Below are 16,422 nucleotides of genomic sequence, written 5' to 3' on the forward strand. Positions count from 1 at the left end.
AAATGTATACTTATTCAACTAAAAACAATCATCCAGCGTGCTATTTGCTCTACAGTGTCTGTATGAAATACTGCATGCATGGAATACCTAATTGTGTGAAATATCCACGCAATGCTGCAGACCTACTGTGTGACTGTCACCCTTGGGAGAGCAGCACTGGAGCAGAGCCCACGGCGCCTCCTTCGTCCCCGTGCTGATGGTCCTCGGGCTCCAACAGCTACGCTGTCCTCGGGCGCGTCTGCTTCACTGACAATGGTCAGTGCTGCCGGGGACTCGTGAGTGTGCTGCTGCGCCGCCTGGGTGTCCTTGATGCGGCGCTGCCTGCCTTCACCTGGTACTTCCTGGCGACTACTCCCCGTGCACAGGCGCGAGTTTGAGGAGCTTAATTACCTTAACCGAGCCCAGGGCGTGAGGCCGCTCCAAGTGAGGGCTAGATGGAGGTGTCCGCTTGACTGCGCTTGACGTTTTTAAATGCCGTTATAACCTCACTATTCAGTCTTTGCTAATTCAGAACTTCTCCTTTGGAGATTGGGAGGAAACGTATAAAAAACCTTTACTAAACAAAATAACAATATTTACAATATTTAAAAAATAATATTCAGTATACCCAGAGGAGCATAATTTTTAAGTACTTTTAAGGCTCTCATTTTAACATGTTCAGATGCTATCCAGACAGTATATTCATTGCATATTGTTTGTTAATTAAGATAAAGGTAAGATTCAATGCAAATTGACTTGAAAGCACACCTTACTCAATTCTTTGTGTTGGAAAGCATTTGAGCCGTTTGAAGAAAACAGACCCTAGATTCAGTAATTCCTCCGGCACAACTCACCTGGCTCAGGGGTCACAGCAGGACATGTGCTGAGAACCCCATTCCCTGCACCTTCCGGAGAATGGCGCTCAGCCCCCGGCACACGCGGCAGCGCCTAGGGTGACAGTTTGGTCTGACAAGGAAGAGAGATGAGTCTGAAGTGTGGAGGGCAGGGTGGGCATGAGGTACTGCCCATCCCTCAAAGGTCAGGGCTGCTGTCCTCCCCGGGGCCTCCGAATCGCCATGAGCAAGCCTCCCTCCCATCACGGCTGTAACTGGGAAGAAAGCCAGCCGTCTCCCTACTAACCCAGGTACTGTTTATAGCTGTAGTGCCAAGGGCAGTCTTTTATTTATTTCTTAATTCTTTATTGTTTAAAGTATTGCATGAGTCTCCTTTTTCCCCCATTGACCGCTCCAGGGCCACTCCTGCCCCCCAGCACATGCCCTCACCCCCTACTGTCTGTGTCCATTGGTTATGCTCATATGCATACATACAAGTCCTTTGGTTGATCTCTTACCTCCTCACCCTACCTTCCCTCACCCCCCACCCCCGCCTTCCTTCATAGGTTGGACAGTCTGTTCAATGCTTCTGTGTCTCTGGTTCTATTTTTGTCCATCAGTTTATGTTGTTCATTATATTCCACAAATGAGTGAGATCATATGATATTTATCTTTCTCTGACTGGCTTTTTTCGCTTAGCATAATGCTCTCCAGTTCCATCTGTGCTGTTGAAAATGGTAAGAGTTCCTTTTTACAGCAGTGTAGTATTCCATTGTGTAGATGTACCACAGTTTTCTAATCCACTCATCTACTGATGAGCACTTAGGCTGTTTCCAAATCTTAGCTATGGTAAATTGTGCTGCTATGAACATAGGGGTGCATATGTCCTTTCTGATTGGTGTTTCTAGCTTCTTGGGGTATATTCCTAGAAGTGGGTTTACTGGGTCAAATGGGAGTTCCCTTTTTAATATTTTGAGGAAACTCCATACTGTTCTCCACAGTGGCTGCACCACCAGCATTCTCACCAGCAGTGCATGAGGGTTCCTTTTTCTCCGCATCCTCTCCAGCACTTGTCATTTGTTGATTTGTTGATGATAGCCATTCTGACAGGTGTGATGTGGTACCTCATTATTGTTTTGATTTGCATCTCTCGGATGATTAGTGACTTTGAGCATGTTTTCATATGTCTCTTGGCCTTCTGTATGTCCTCTTTTGAAAAGTGTCTCTTTAGGTCCTTTGCCCATTTTTTAATTGGATTGTTTATCTTCCTTTTGTTAAGATGTATGAGTTCCCTATCAATTTTGGAGATTAAATCCTTATTGGAAATATCATTGGCAAATGTGTTCTCCCATGCAGTGGATTTTCTTGTTGTTTTATTGATGGTTTCTTTTGCTGTGCAGAAGCTTTTTATTTTGATGTAGTCCCATTTGTTTATTTTCTCCCTAGTTTCCATTGTCCTAGGAGCTGTATCGGTAAAGATATTGCTATGACATATGTCTGCTATTTTGCTGCCTATGGATTCTTCTAAGATTTTTATGGTTTCCTATCTTACATTTAAGTTTTTTATCCATTTTGAGTTTATTTTTGTGTATGGTATAAGTTGGTAGTCTAGTTTCATTTTTTTGCATGTATCTGTCCAATTTTCCCAACACCATTTATTGAAGAGAATATCTTGACTCCATTGTATGCTCTTGCTTCCTATGTCAAGTATTCATTGAGCATAATGGCTTGGGTCGATTTCTGTGTTCTCTGTTCGGTTCCATTGGTCTATATGTCTGTTCTTGGGCCAGTACCAGGAAGTTTTGAGAACAGTGGCTTTGTAATACAGCTTGAAATCCGGTATTGAGATCCCACCAATTTTGTTCTTCTTTCTCAGGATTGCTGCAGCTATTAGGGGTCTTTTTTTGTTCCAGATGAATTTTTGGAGAGTTTGTTCTAGGGCTGTGAAATATGCTGTTGGTATCTTAATGGGAATTGCATTGAATCTATAGATTGATTTGGGTAGTACGGACATTTTAATTATATGGATTCTACCAATCCATGAACATGGCATATCACTCTTTTTTATAAGGCGTTATTTTGTGTAAAATCTTTGGGGAAAGCTGGTAGGCTTAATACTGCACACACTCTGGCCGAGACCTGTCACATGCAACCTGGAAGTAAGACAGAGAAAGTCTCAGTGAGCAAACAGTTGTTCCCCGGGGTGGGGGGCACATTAGGCCTTTGTCACTTTTAGGGAATGTCACACAGCCCAGGAACTAAGGAGGGCTTGGGACACCCCCTTAGCTGACCCCGGGAGCGACAGAGGCGATGAAATACTTCCCTGAAGGCCTTTCAGACTTGACAACAGACGGCTGCGTCTCTGGGATTCTAGTGTCTTGTCTCCTGGTTGTGGTTGTCTCATCTCCACACTCTTCGGTCATGAATAACATTCATTGCGTGGATAAGCATGTATCGGGCGCCTACAGTCTGCCAGGTGCTGTGCTGGGCTGTGGGCACAGGGACACGGCTTTCCCACGGCCTGTCACAGTCAGGTGGGTGAGAGGGAGGGTCAGCTATGAAGACACGTGATGAGAGCTATGACAAGGACAAGCTCGGGGTGCTGAGGGCGCCCTTAGGAGGAGCAGCTAATCTGAACTTAGCTGAGACGGGGACCATCGGGGAAGTCTCCCAGGCGGGATCGGCCTCGGGTGGGCATTAGGTCTCTAGGACGTGGGAGCGGGGAGAGACATTTCCCAGCAGAAAAAGTAAGATTTACAGAGGCGTGGAGGGTGTGCCCTGCCTGGCAAGAATAAAGCATGAAGTAGGGAGCAGTGACAGGAGGCTGGGGTGGGGAGGGGCCGGATCAGGAGGAAACTTGGACCTGCTCCCAGACGCACTCAGAGCCGCCAAAGTATTTTTAGGTCGGGCATGTTGGAATCCAGTTTCTCTCTGGCAGTAATAAACACGCGCTCTTGAAATACCGCTTAATAAATGAGGAGTGAACAAATGCAGGGACACCCGGGGGCTCTGACCCCGCCTGGACGGTGGGCATTAAGGGGCCTCGCGCCTGCTGTCCGGAGGGCCAGCGCTGAATGACAGGAGCCGCTAAAGGCCGCTGCTCCACACAACAGCGGCTTCAGGAACATTCTTTTCCTTTTACAAATAACAGTGTCTTCCTGTGTTCACATTACAAGTCATTTACTAGAAACCACCTTCAGGAATGTACGTTAGGCTGCTTGGCACTGATTTCCAGGTCTCAGTCGCTTCAAAGGCAGCGGGTTTGTGGACAGTTCCAGAAAGATTCTGCAGATGGATGCACAGCTGGGAGGAGGTGGGCACACAGACCAGACACAGGCCGGTGCTCTATCCACTGAGCCAAACAAGGTAGGGAGTGACTTGCCAATTTTAAATTCATTGAGTCTTTATTGAGCATCTACTATGTATGAAACATTAACAGCTCTGCAACATTTATCAGGCTAATTGCACGCTGCATGAAGGGAAGGTGTAATGTTAATGCCACGGCATTAGCTGTGATCTCTTTCTCCTGAGAGCTGCTGTACTAACCGAGCTAAAGAAAAGGTCAGATGCTTTGGAATTTACCGAAGTCAGCCATTACAACATCAATAAAATCAATCTGGAAATATACTGTTACATGTAAAATAGGAATACATATACCTATACACATAGGATGTTTCCTATTGGATTCCATCTAAAGGAGGTTTGGAGAAATGTCAAGGTCTTTATTATTAAGACGGGTGGCCCGTTGCAAGAAATTCGTGTGTGTGTGGGGGGGGTTCCCTTCCCTCAGCCCAGCCTGCACCCTCTCCAATCGGGGACCCCTTGGGGGATGTCCGACTGCTGGTTTAGGCCCGATCCCACAGGCAAGCCAGCACTGACTGCAGCACTGACTTCCGGCCGGTGGAGCCTCTGGTTGTTTTGGACGTTACGGACCCTGGGTTTTTATACATTAGGGTGATTTCATTGCAAACCAAGACAGCAGCAGATCCATGTTCAAATATTGTGGTCATAAAAGTACATCCTGGAAGGGATAAACAACACGAGAAGAGGGGAGCACTCTCAAATCTCCCAGCACATAATTACGGCTACAACGTACCGACTACTTCCATGCTGCTGCCGCACATTCCATGAGGCACTCTTAGGCATAATATCTAATTTAACCGTCATGGCAGTCCTCTGTTTTGCTGAAGAGCAACTTACAGCTGCTGTGGGAAGTCACGTGCCCACGACCAGTGAGCAGGTCTCGAATTTGAACCCCCGTGACCCTGACTCATGCTGCTTCCGTGTGCGTGCCTGTGTCTGCAGAGAGAGATGGGTTGTGTATGGAACATGGATTATCTATTGAGGAGAGCGTCTTCTAAACGAGTCCGAGTGCATGGTTTGGTATTTTGGAAAAGCGGGGCCTTTTCCCTGTGAGAAGGAAACCAGGTCGAGCTCAGCCCTGACAGTGATAAAGAGGTGCCGTGATCCAGCTGCTTGAGCGGACCCACTCCTGTCACCAGATACACGCTCCTATTATGTAAAATCCATTACAGAGCATGTAGAAGCCGCCCATGCAGGCAAACATAAATTTACTTCTCCACCGGCAGCGTTCCCTGCCATTTATCATTTTAATCTATACTGCTGAGACCTACACATTTTCTAAGAGGCCTTCACCCACATTAAGAGCTTTGGGACAAAAGCAGGATGTTTCCAGAAAACTCCTTAATTTGTACCTATTTCAGTGGTTCCTTTAATTATTAGAATCCGTTGATGACACAGCCTGTGAGTCAGGAGGCTGGATAATACTGACTAAGTAAGTAGTCCCCTCACTCACTAGGATGTGTCTGCATTCGGTCATCCACGGCTTCTGCCTCCGTGGAACCACGCTGTCATGCTGCAGCGTCTCCACGGCCAAGAAGAGGCGCTCGCTGGGGAGGCTTAGGAAGGGGTGCATTCACTATGGGCGAGGTGACTGCCGCCGTCGGCTCATTCTCCGCCTCTCGGAGTGGAAGGGGAGGTAGAGATCATGGGCTGTTCTCCCGAACGTCACACATGTGCCAGTGGCTGGGCCTCATCCCATACACGGAAAGGTCACGGGTTCAGTCATCGGGGGTGCGCACAGGAGGCAACCGAGGGAAGTTTCTCTCTCACATCGATGTTTCTCTCTTTCCCTTCCCCTCTCTCTGAAATCAACGGAAACACATTTTCTCTCTCCTTCATGCAGGAACGCACAGTGCTAATTTCTGCGCGGAGGCCCCCTCATGTTTCTCTGGGCGCGCTTTAGGGATCTGCTTCTCCGAGAGGCTGCGTGCCTGCTGTGTGGGCTCTGCTCTGGGGCGTGGAGGGGCGGGAAGGAGGCCGGGACGCGGCGCTCTGGGTGGAATGAATGGACCTCTGTGCATTCGAGTAAATTCTGACTTTGCTCACGGCTATGCCAGCACGTGCGTTATGAGGCCGTTCCTGGAGACGCCGCCTTGTGTAGAGCAGGCGTGTTTATGGCTTCGGGAAGAGGAAGGGAGCGAGGAGAAGGGTGCGTTCTCCTCCCCGAGCCTGTCCCTCCTCTCCTGTCTGTCCGTCAGACCTGGGACGGTCGTGGGGACACCCACAGACAGACAGACAGACACACGGGCTGCAGTAGCACCGTGTCCTCTCAGCGTCACGCACTCGAGCTGCAGATTGCAGTTCGCTCGGGGGGTTCATGCCTGACTTTCCCATAGAATGTAGCCCCCCCCCCCCCCCGGACCGGACGGGCATTGCTCATGGTGGGGCCACGTGTGTGGGAGTGGCAGGGACAGGCCATGTTGCCGGCCCTGCAGAGGGCCGACGGCGTCAGGTGCTGCTCTGACCCCCGGTGCCCACTGCCCTGGCACCACCTGTCCCAGCTGCTCTTCCCAAAGGAGGAAAGAAGCGGAGGGGACGTCACCTGTCCAGTGGCGGGTTGACAGGGCGCAGGGCTGTGTTCGCGCTGGCCGTGTGGCTGCACAGCCTGTGTCCTGGGCGGATGCTGGGGCCTCGGGGCGCGCGTCCTGAGGGGAGGGAAGGAGCCAGGCACAGTTCGGCCAGGCTCTGGTGATTGACAGCACGTGGGGGGCGGGAAGGAGCCAGGCACAGTTCGGCCGGGCTCTGGTGATTGACAGCACGTGGGGGAGTGGAGGTGGCCCGATGCCCAGGACGAGCTCGCCAGTGCAGAAGGGCTCACGGAGCCCACGCACCTGTTCAGCTGTTGGCACGCCTTTTCAATCCTCCTGTTTTCCTGGGACCAATGTGGTGGAGACGGAAATTCCAACTGGGCTGAGGAGCAGGCGGTGTTTCTTGAACTTGATGTGGAACAGGCATGCCTGCAGGTTCTCGCTGGTTTACGAGGGAAAGCAAAGGGGAATGGACACACTCGGCCAAAGTCAACCGGAACTCTTCCCACACCAGCAGCTCGGGGACTTGTAAATATTTCAGCTGCGGGGAGCCCGGGTCTCATCGGCACGGGCCGCCGGCGCAGAGCGGGTCCCGCGTGGTGGTCGGCAGGTTGCCCTGCCCGGAACCGAGAGGGCGGCGGGCAGTGTCTGCGCTTGCGCCGTGGGAGGTCGCCCAGGCGCAGGTGCCCTTGCTGGTGTTAACAGCGCTCTTTGAAGGGCGGTCTGGTGGTGGATTCTGGGCTGGTTGCGGGAGTGTTCTTGTTTTGTTGGGGGGTGTTTTGTACTTGTTTGGAAGAAGGAGTACTTGGTGACGCCACGGTGGTCCCCCACTTCCCCCTCCATGTCTGCCCCGGGAATCCCAGTCTGGGCCCTGGATCCTAGGGATGCAAAGTCAGGAATCTTCCCTTTCTGGGACGTCTTTGCATGGGTTTGCAGTTGTTGCGTTCGCTTTCCCGGTGTTGTGTGTGTCTGTTTCCCTGATGAAGGGAATGAGTTCGTGAGGATGTGGGGAACAGCAGGGGACGCAATGACAGCGACGGTAAGGGACTCCTGCCCACGGGGTGGTTCTGGGGTGGGCGAGGGCTCGCTGGGGACAGACGCGCACCCCACCCGCAGAATCACCGCCTCAGAGCCCCGCCGGTCCCCGCGCTCTTCCTCCCGAGGGAACAGAGATCAGTGTGTGCCTCCTCCCCCGCCCCCACACCACCCCCAAATATATTCTTATTGATTTCAGAGAGGAAGGGAGAGAGAGATAGAAACATCAATGATGAGAGAGGATCATTGATTGCCTGCCTCCTGCACGCCCCACCCTGGGAATCGAGCCCGCAACCCAGGCATGTGCCCCTGACCGGGAATCAACCATGACCTCCTGGTTCACAGATTGGCACTCAACCCCTGAGCCACGCCGGCCAGGCATGTGTTTGCCTTTTTTAAGGAAAAAGGGCAGCACGGGAGACACTCAGCCTTCTGTGAGAGCAGATGGAAACCCCGCTCTGCTCTCCTCTTCTCTCTATTCCTGCGAAGCCTGGGCAGCCTGTGCTAGAACGTGAGTGTCGGCAAGACTGTCTGGCCAGGACCAGAGACCACTGCTCCGCAGCGGAGAGCCTTTTGCCAAACAGAGCTGACCTCTGGGGTCAAGCTTTGTAAGCTGCTGGCCAGGGGCTTGGCGCTCATGTTTTATTTGTTTTTTTAAGTGGCTGCCGGCCCCGGCTGCGAGGGCCGGGCGAGTGGTGGCACCGCCAGCGTCTATGCCAGCCCCGGGCCGGGCATGCCTTCCCTCCCCAGCCCCCAGCACCGTCACGCTTTCTCCATGTTCCTGGTGGGCCCTGTGCAGCTCCCCTGGGTTGCATGTTTACGTGAGTGTCAGTGTCCTGTTCCTGTGACCCGCTCCCTGTAGCGCATCACATGTAGCTAGCTTCTTAACCTGGTTTTGAGTGTGTAGTCATGTAAAGACTTCTCCTGTTGGCGGGAGTGTGAAGTGCAATGGCCACCGCGAAAATCGCTGTCCAACACGTAACATCCGGTGACCCAGACATTCCACTTGTAACGTCCTGTCCCACTGACACATGCGAACAGAATAGAGTAGTGCACCCTTCCTACAGGGGTGTGTTCACCATGGAAACTAGAAGCAATGGAATGCACCCCCAAGGAGGAATGTGTGCGTAGGTTATGGCACGTGCGTGGGGCGGTAGGTACAGCGTGACAGCAGAGGGAAGAATGGCAGAACGTAGTTATTTAATGGAGGAGTTCTGTGATGTGCTGTTGAGTACAAAATGGGATTGGAGAACTTTCAGTGTGATACCACTTTGGTTTAAACAGAGGCATAGATAGACATGTTTATATGTACACTACAGGCCGGGTGCACGGAATTTGAGTACGGGTAGGGTCCCTAGGCCTGGCCAGTGATCAGGGCCCATGGGGGCCTTCCAGCTACCAGCCTCCGGCCGGGGCCTTCCTTCATTCCACGCCGCCCCCTGGTGGTCAGCACACGTCAGAGAGAACGCTCAAACTCCCGGTCTCCCGGTCAAACTCCAGAGGGGACACTTTGCATATTAGCCTTTTATATAGAGAGACTAGAGGCCTAATGCACGAAATTTGTGCAAGGGGCTCAGCCCCTGCCGCTGCCACGGCTGCCTCGGCCCCCGCCCGCCGCGGCAGCACCTCTGCCTCATCCCCCCCACTGTGGTTTCACCTGGAAGGTCGTCCAGAAGGACATCCGGAAGAACGTCTGGTCTGATTAGCATATTATGCTTTTCTTATTATAGATAGATACACATACACACATAAATACAGGGTGGGGCAAGAGGAGGTTTACACTTGTGAGTACATGAAGCACTTTATTCTTGTATTATTGTTTATTATGTGCCATATGAATAACTGTAAACCTACTTTGCCCCACCCTATATACACATATATGATATATATACACATATATGTGACATGTACACATATGTAATACTACAGAGTGTAAAAGGCCGGGAGAGATGTGCACAGAATGTTAACAGCGCTGAGCCCTGAGGGGTGGAATTCGGAAGGGGTGGTGGGGAGGGGAGCACTTCCATTTAACAGTTGTTCGCACTAAGAAAAATAAAAAGCAATCCACTTAAAATGTAAGCAAAAGATTAAACAAAATAAAAAGCTGAACAGGGCTGTCTTTGCTGTCGGAGATGATCCTCTTAGAGGTCTGTGTGGCTGCGCCTCGCCAGCGCGGACCATGCTTTGCAGTCGGACCTGCTCTCACGCGCATCGGAGACTGAGCCCCGGGGGCCTCTCACGGGCCTGCAGACCTAGTGGGTGCGACCAGCTGCTGGTGTAAGGGCAGGTGTGGTGGACATCAGCGCCCAGCAGCCGGTCCCTCGGGGGTGGGGCGGGCCACCCCTGTGCCCTGCGCAGACACTGTGTCGCTAGCTCAGGGGACGAGGACGGGCGCCGCGTGCAAGAGCTGTTTCCTGTTCTGGAAAAGCCCATCACATTTCGGTTTTCCACGCGGACATTAAATCCACTTCTGACCTCCACGGCTGTAATTACCTACTTTATAAAGTCATTGGTTGTACTGAGCAGCGTTTTAAAAATAGCAGTGTCTCTCAGCTACTCTGGTGCTTTGAAAAATAATGGAAGTGACTGTGTCAACATATTTTAAAAATGTCCTGTGCAAACCCCCTTATCGCCTCTCACCGCGTGTTAATGCTGTAAGCAAAAGTCGCTCTCACCACTCCTCTAAGGAATACTTAGCTCATCACGGGCTTTGAATTGGAGAATGTCCCTAAATATTCATTTTTTCCTAAGGAATAAAGAAAGCAATGCTGTAACCTCCTAAAATATATTCCAGTGGCTTAACTACAAAAATGACAAATTTATGCCCTCAAAACCTGCCTACTTTTTGCCAACTCTGTGAAATCACGTACAACATATTCTCGGTTGTGGAATTTACGTTATCATTCATGATTAGTAATGAAATTTGACTTAAGGATTTTAAGGAATATATGCCAGAAGTTTTTTTAAAAATAGTAAATATGACTACCTAAAAATTGAGATTTCCTCTAAGGAAAGTGATATGAACAATGTATAAGTGACGCACTGTTTTATTTTTATCTATATATTTATTTCTTTTTCTCATCACCGTCTATGACCTCTTCCTCTTCCACCCTCCCCCCCCCCCCACCCAGTCTCCACACCGTTGTCCATGTCCATGACCCTGGGATGTGATAAACTGTTTAAAAAAAGAAACAGTTTAAAAAGTTTAAAAAACTTTAAATACATATGCTAAAAGGGCTAATTTCCTTTAATATGCAAACGGTTCTTACAAATTTATAATAAAAATGTGCCCAGTAGGCAAATGAGCGAAGACTGCAAGCAAGGCGGAAGAAGTCACAGGCCCGGCTGGCACAGGGCCCCGTCTCGCCGGCCGTCGAGGAGCTGCGCCCACTTAGCCTCCTCCAGCCGCCCCTGAAGCTGCCCGTTCCGCACACCCTGTCCACCGGCGTCACGGAGCCACTGCTCTGTCGCAGGATGACCTTCACCGTCCTGCTCCCCGAGGACACGCTGAGGAGAGCCGCGCCTTCCTGGCAGGCCGAGACCCCGCTGGAGACGTGGTAGTGACCCCTACCTTCCTGTGGTGGCAACTAAATTGCTCTTGCTTCCTCCTCCCACAGTCCTCTGTGCCTGGCCGGTTTTGCTCAGTGTTCAGTGTCAGCCGTGGACTGACGGGTCTCAGGTTCCATTCTGGTCAAGGGCAGGTACCTCGGTTGCAGGCTCGGTCCCTGCCCTGGTCTGGGTGTGTGTGGAAGGCAACCAATGGTTATGTCTCTCACATCCACCTTTCGTTTCTCTCTCTCTCTCTCTTTCTCTCTCTCTCTCTCTCTCTCTCTCTCTCTCTCCTCTCACTTCCACTTTCTCTAAAAGTCAATGGAAAAATATCCTTGGGGAAGGATTAACAAAACAAAACAAAACAAAAAATCCCTTTGCATTTGAGGCTCATGTAACAAGACTCCACCTACAATCCTTCGGGTTCAAGTTGAATGTGGGGAACTGGGTGTGTTTTCGGAAAGGCACTGACTAGGCTGTCCGCCGTGGGACTGTACCTGACATTCGTTTGGAAATATTAGAAATGCAATTAGATATGAGAAAGGAACAAGATGTGTAAAAGTGCAAATGTTGAGGTGAGGTTTCGTTATTCGCAGATTCGTGGTTTTAGCCCAGAAAAGCCAAGGAAGTGTTACCGACAATAGGGAGAGGCCAGTATGGAGAGCGGACTGAAGTCTACGGACAGGAATCGGGAGCCTGGCCCTTGTCGGCGGGACCTAGCTCAGGGTCAGGAGGGCCCTGGGCCACAGGAAGGCTGAACGCCCTCGGTTCTTCCCAGCCAGTGTCCGGGCAGCAGGGTCCTAAGGTGGCCCCTTCCCGGGAGACGCGGGTGCTCTGACATGTGCCTGTGGCTCAGGGGCCCCACGGACCTTGCCAAACATCCATAGAACTTCAGGAAAGCATAAGGTGCCTTCCCTCTCTTCCTTCCTCCCTCCCCTCCCTCCCTCCCTCCTCCCCTCCCTCCCCCCACCTCCTTCCCTTCCTTCATCCCTTATATCCTTCACAGGATTTAATCTGCATTTTAATCTGATGGCTCTTTCAATTTCCTATACCTCCCTTTCAATTTTTAAGCATAAAAATGTATCCTATCTAATAAAAGAGTAATATGCAAATTGACCATATCTCCACTACACTCACATGCCATGGCCACCAGCCACGCCCACCAGCCAATCAGGAGCAAATATGCAAATAAACCCAACCAAGATGGCTACGGCCACAGAGAGCAGGAAGGAGGCTTGAGTTTCCCCGGCAATGGAGGAAGCCAAGCTTTCCACCTGCCCTTGCCGACCTAGACCTCCACTCAAGGCTACAAAGTTTCAATGATAGAAGATACATAAATCCAAACAGAAATGGTGGCAGCCACGGAGCTGGAGAGAGCAGGAGGCTAGGGTTGCCCCTGGAGATGGAGGAAGCCAAACTTTCCACCTGCCCTGGCTGGCCCAGGCCTCCGCTTAAGGCTACAAAGTTTCAATTATAGAAGATAAATCCCAACAAAAATTTTTTTTACTGTGTCACTTCATTACCACTGTGTATGTGCTCCATGTGAGTGACGTAGGTGCTTATGCAGGTGGGTTCCGACTTCCAGCAAAAATCGCATTACGTCGCTGTAGGAATGGATCTCCAATGTAGCCCGAGGACCTACTGTTAAATTCACTTTTTCTTATGCACAGTTCTGTGAGCTTTTACACATGTGTAGGTTCAGTTAACCTCCACCACACATAGGACACAGAACAATTCCAACTCCCCAAAGAGTCCATCCCTGTTTCACCTCCGAGGTGTCTCCTCAAACATCACATCAGGCTGCTGTCTGCTTCCAGGGGACCCAGGCGGCCGGGTCAGGGGCCTGGGTCAGGTACGCAGAGGCGGGCAATACCTGGGGTGCGTCATGTTGCCTGTCCTCTGCCGATGCTGCTCGTTCCATCCGAGGTGCAGAGTGTTTGTGGGGAGACAGTGATTGTCATGGGTGATGGCCGGCCATGCTGGGTCTTGATGGCCAGAGATGTCGCACATCAGTTAAAGCTGAACTCCAGCAAACAGCTACTGTCCCACAGTGCGCTGTGCAGGCGCTGAGCCTCGGCGGGGGCTGTGCCCACTGGTGTCGGGACGAGGACCGGGAGTCTCTGCTCTGGATGGGCATCGGGCACAGTGATGGTGGCACCTGCCTTGTGAGCTGCAGGCTGCGAACCCAGAGCCTGTGCAGCTCCCGTGGGCGCCACTGTGGGGAGGTGGGGCTGTGGGGAGGTGGGGAGGTGGGGCTGTGGGGAGGTGGGGAGATGGGGGCGGTGGGGAGATGAGGAGGTAGGGAGGTGGAGAGGTGGGGCTGTGGAGAGGTGGGGAGGTGGGGAGGTGGGGAGATGGGGAGGTGGAGAGGTGGGGAGGTGGGGAGGGGAGGTGGTGGGGAGGTGGGGTGGTGGGGAGGTGGGGAGGTGGAGAGGTGGGGAGGTGGGGAGGTGGGGAAGGGAGGTGGTGGGGAGGTGGGGAGATGGGGAGGTGGGGAGGTGGGGAGGTGGAGAGGTGGGGAGGTGGGGAGGGGAGGTGGTGGGGAGGTGGGGTGGTGGGGAGGTGGGGCTGTGGGAAGGTGGGAAGGTGGGGAGGTGGGGAGGTGGGGAGGTGGAGAGGTGGGGAGGTGGGGTGGTGGGGAGGTGGGGAGGTGGGGAGGGGAGGTGGTGGGGAGGTGGGGTGGTGGGGCTGTGGGAAGGTGGGGAGGTGGGGAGGTGGGGAGGGGAGGTGGTGGGGAGGTGGGGCGGTGGGGAGGTGGGGCTCTGGGAAGGTGGGAAGGTGGGGAGGTGGGGAGGTGGGGAGGTGGGGTGGTGGGGAGGTGGGGAGGTGGGGAGGGGAGGTGGTGGGGAGGTGGGGTGGTGGGGCTGTGGGAAGGTGGGGAGGTGGGGAGGTGGGGAGGGGAGGTGGTGGGGAGGTGGGGTGGTGGGGAGGTGGGGCTGTGGGAAGGTGGGAAGGTGGGGAGGTGGGGAGGTGGAGAGGTGGGGAGGTGGGGTGGTGGGGAGGTGGGGAGGTGGGGAGGGGAGGTGGTGGGGAGGTGGGGTGGTGGGGCTGTGGGAAGGTGGGGAGGTGGGGAGGTGGGGAGGGGAGGTGGTGGGGAGGTGGGGTGGTGGGGAGGTGGGGCTGTGGGAAGGTGGGAAGGTGGGGAGGTGGGGAGGTGGGGAGGTGGGGAGGTGGGGTGGTGGGGAGGTGGGGAGGTGGGGAGGGGAGGTGGTGGGGAGGTGGGGTGGTGGGGCTGTGGGAAGGTGGGGAGGTGGGGAGGTGGGGAGGGGAGGTGGTGGGGAGGTGGGGAGGTGGGGAGGTGGGGCTGTGGGAAGGTGGGAAGGTGGGGAGGTGGGGAGGTGGGGAGGTGGGGAGGTGGGGCTGTGGGAAGGTGGGGAGGTGGGGAGGTGGGGAGGTGGGGCTGTGGGAAGGTGGGGAGGTGGGGAGGTGGGGAGGGGAGGTGGTGGGGAGGTGGGGTGGTGGGGAGGTGGGGCTGTGGGGAGGTGGGGAGGTGGGGCTGTGGGAAGGTGGGGAGGTGGGGAGGTGGGGAGGTGGGGAGGTGGGGAGGTGGGGCGGTGGGGTGGTGGGGAGGTGGAGAGGTGGGGCTGTGGGTAGTGTCACTGCTTGTCTTCCCTGCTTTTTTCATCCTTCTCACACAGTGCACCCAATCCTGCGTGTTCCATTGTCTTCATACGTACGGCTTCTTTTTATTGTTACATGAAGCCCTTTTAACAATTACAGAGACCCGTCAGCACAGATGCCACAGTAATGCCAGCCACGTTGTCAGTGGCGCGGGGCCTCCGCTGCCGGTGTTGGTGTGCAGACTGTCCCCAGGCAGCTCAGGGGCAGGGTTTGGGGGAGTTGTAGTTTCATGTGTTTTGACACGGGTCCCGATTTTCATAGCAGGTTTCCTGGGTAACCACAGCGGTACCCACAGGCTCTCAGCTGGATGTGCTTCGGGTGCGCCTCCTGGGTGAAGGATGGGATCGTTGTGTGATGTGTATTGGCCAGAATACTGTAGAAATTTATTATTTGGTGCCAGGCGGACATAAAATAAAAAGTCGTGAAAGTATAAAAGGCGGCAGAGAGCTTGTCCACGCACCCTCGTAAACATTGATCGTGAAGTCAGTGCCTGGGTAAGATGCGGACAGGTCCAGCATTTGGGATTTAACCCTCGTCATCTCAGAGGAAAGATGGTCACACACCGCCCCTCACCATCCGGGCAAAGACGGTCTCCGGGCAGCGAGTTCCGTGGGTTAGGAACCAGAGGTTGAAATGCGGCGGGAAAGGGGTAGAAACTCCACGGGGGCGCAAACTCCACGGGGACGCCATTCCTCGCCAGGCCCAGGAGATCAGTCCTTCTGAATTCTTTCAGCCTCAAATAACTATTGTAATGTTTTTAGTCTGAGGATGGCATGTGCGATTATAAATCTGGGTACTTCCAGAAATACAGAAATGGCTTATATATTGACCCATGGAAAGGGCACACACAACAGAACGTGTTGGGTTTTGTAGAAAATCATGCTCTGATAGGTCTGTAATTTGCATTTCTGTGGCAGTTAAAGTAACACACTGGTCATTAGCCTATTGTGCCCGCATTTGGAAAAAAAAAATCTTAGTAAATCAAAGCCATGCTCTAAAAGGGCTGAGGAAATGATGGGTGAATGGAGGTGCCTTCTCCATTGCATGAGATGTGTTGCTGGCACTGCTGATGCTCCTCTGTGGGTCAGGTTCCCTTTGGCTCCCCCGGGAGTGCCAGCGCCAGGCCAGGCCATTTGAATAGGAGCTACTCCCCTCTACTCTGTGGACAAATCATAGGTGAACAAATTAATCCCTTTTGTTTTTCACGGACAGTAGAAGAGTTTTCAAAAATTATCTTTGTTGTTGTTGAAATGGGATTTGGTGGTTTGTCACTAAACATAAATAACCTAAAAAGAAGTACGGTTGTTTTGAAAAGGAGTATTCAAACATATTTCCACAATGGATTTATCCATATGTGCAGGAGAGAATGAGACACACACGGGTGACTCCTCCTGCGGGTTCAAGGAGCCTGGAGTGGGCACTAGACTCTGTGAGCAGCAGAAGGTCATTGGGAGGGTGTGAGTTGGAAGTGACATGACTTTATTCTTTTGTCAAGAGATTCACCGGCTGCTCCT

General features: G+C 52.7%; 1 protein-coding gene across 11 annotated transcripts in view; it reads left to right on the plus strand.

The window, feature by feature from the left end:
* The window catches only part of PRKN (parkin RBR E3 ubiquitin protein ligase), a 529,515-nt gene that overhangs the window by 128,216 nt on the left and 384,877 nt on the right, over positions 1 to 16,422 (plus strand). The window contains exon 2 of one of the 11 annotated variants that reach the window (XM_079780672.1): positions 11,036 to 11,295. The exons of 9 other annotated variants lie outside the window; for them this stretch is intronic. The gene's annotated coding sequence lies outside the window, so the exon portion shown is untranslated. Of the gene's footprint in view, positions 1 to 11,032; positions 11,296 to 16,422 lie in introns of all 11 variants that reach the window. One more of the 11 variants, XM_079780673.1, reaches the window with a different exon arrangement.

The sequence above is a fragment of the Cnephaeus nilssonii genome, assembly GCF_951640355.1.
Source record: "Cnephaeus nilssonii genome assembly, chromosome: 9".
NCBI lineage: Eukaryota > Metazoa > Chordata > Mammalia > Chiroptera > Vespertilionidae > Cnephaeus > Cnephaeus nilssonii.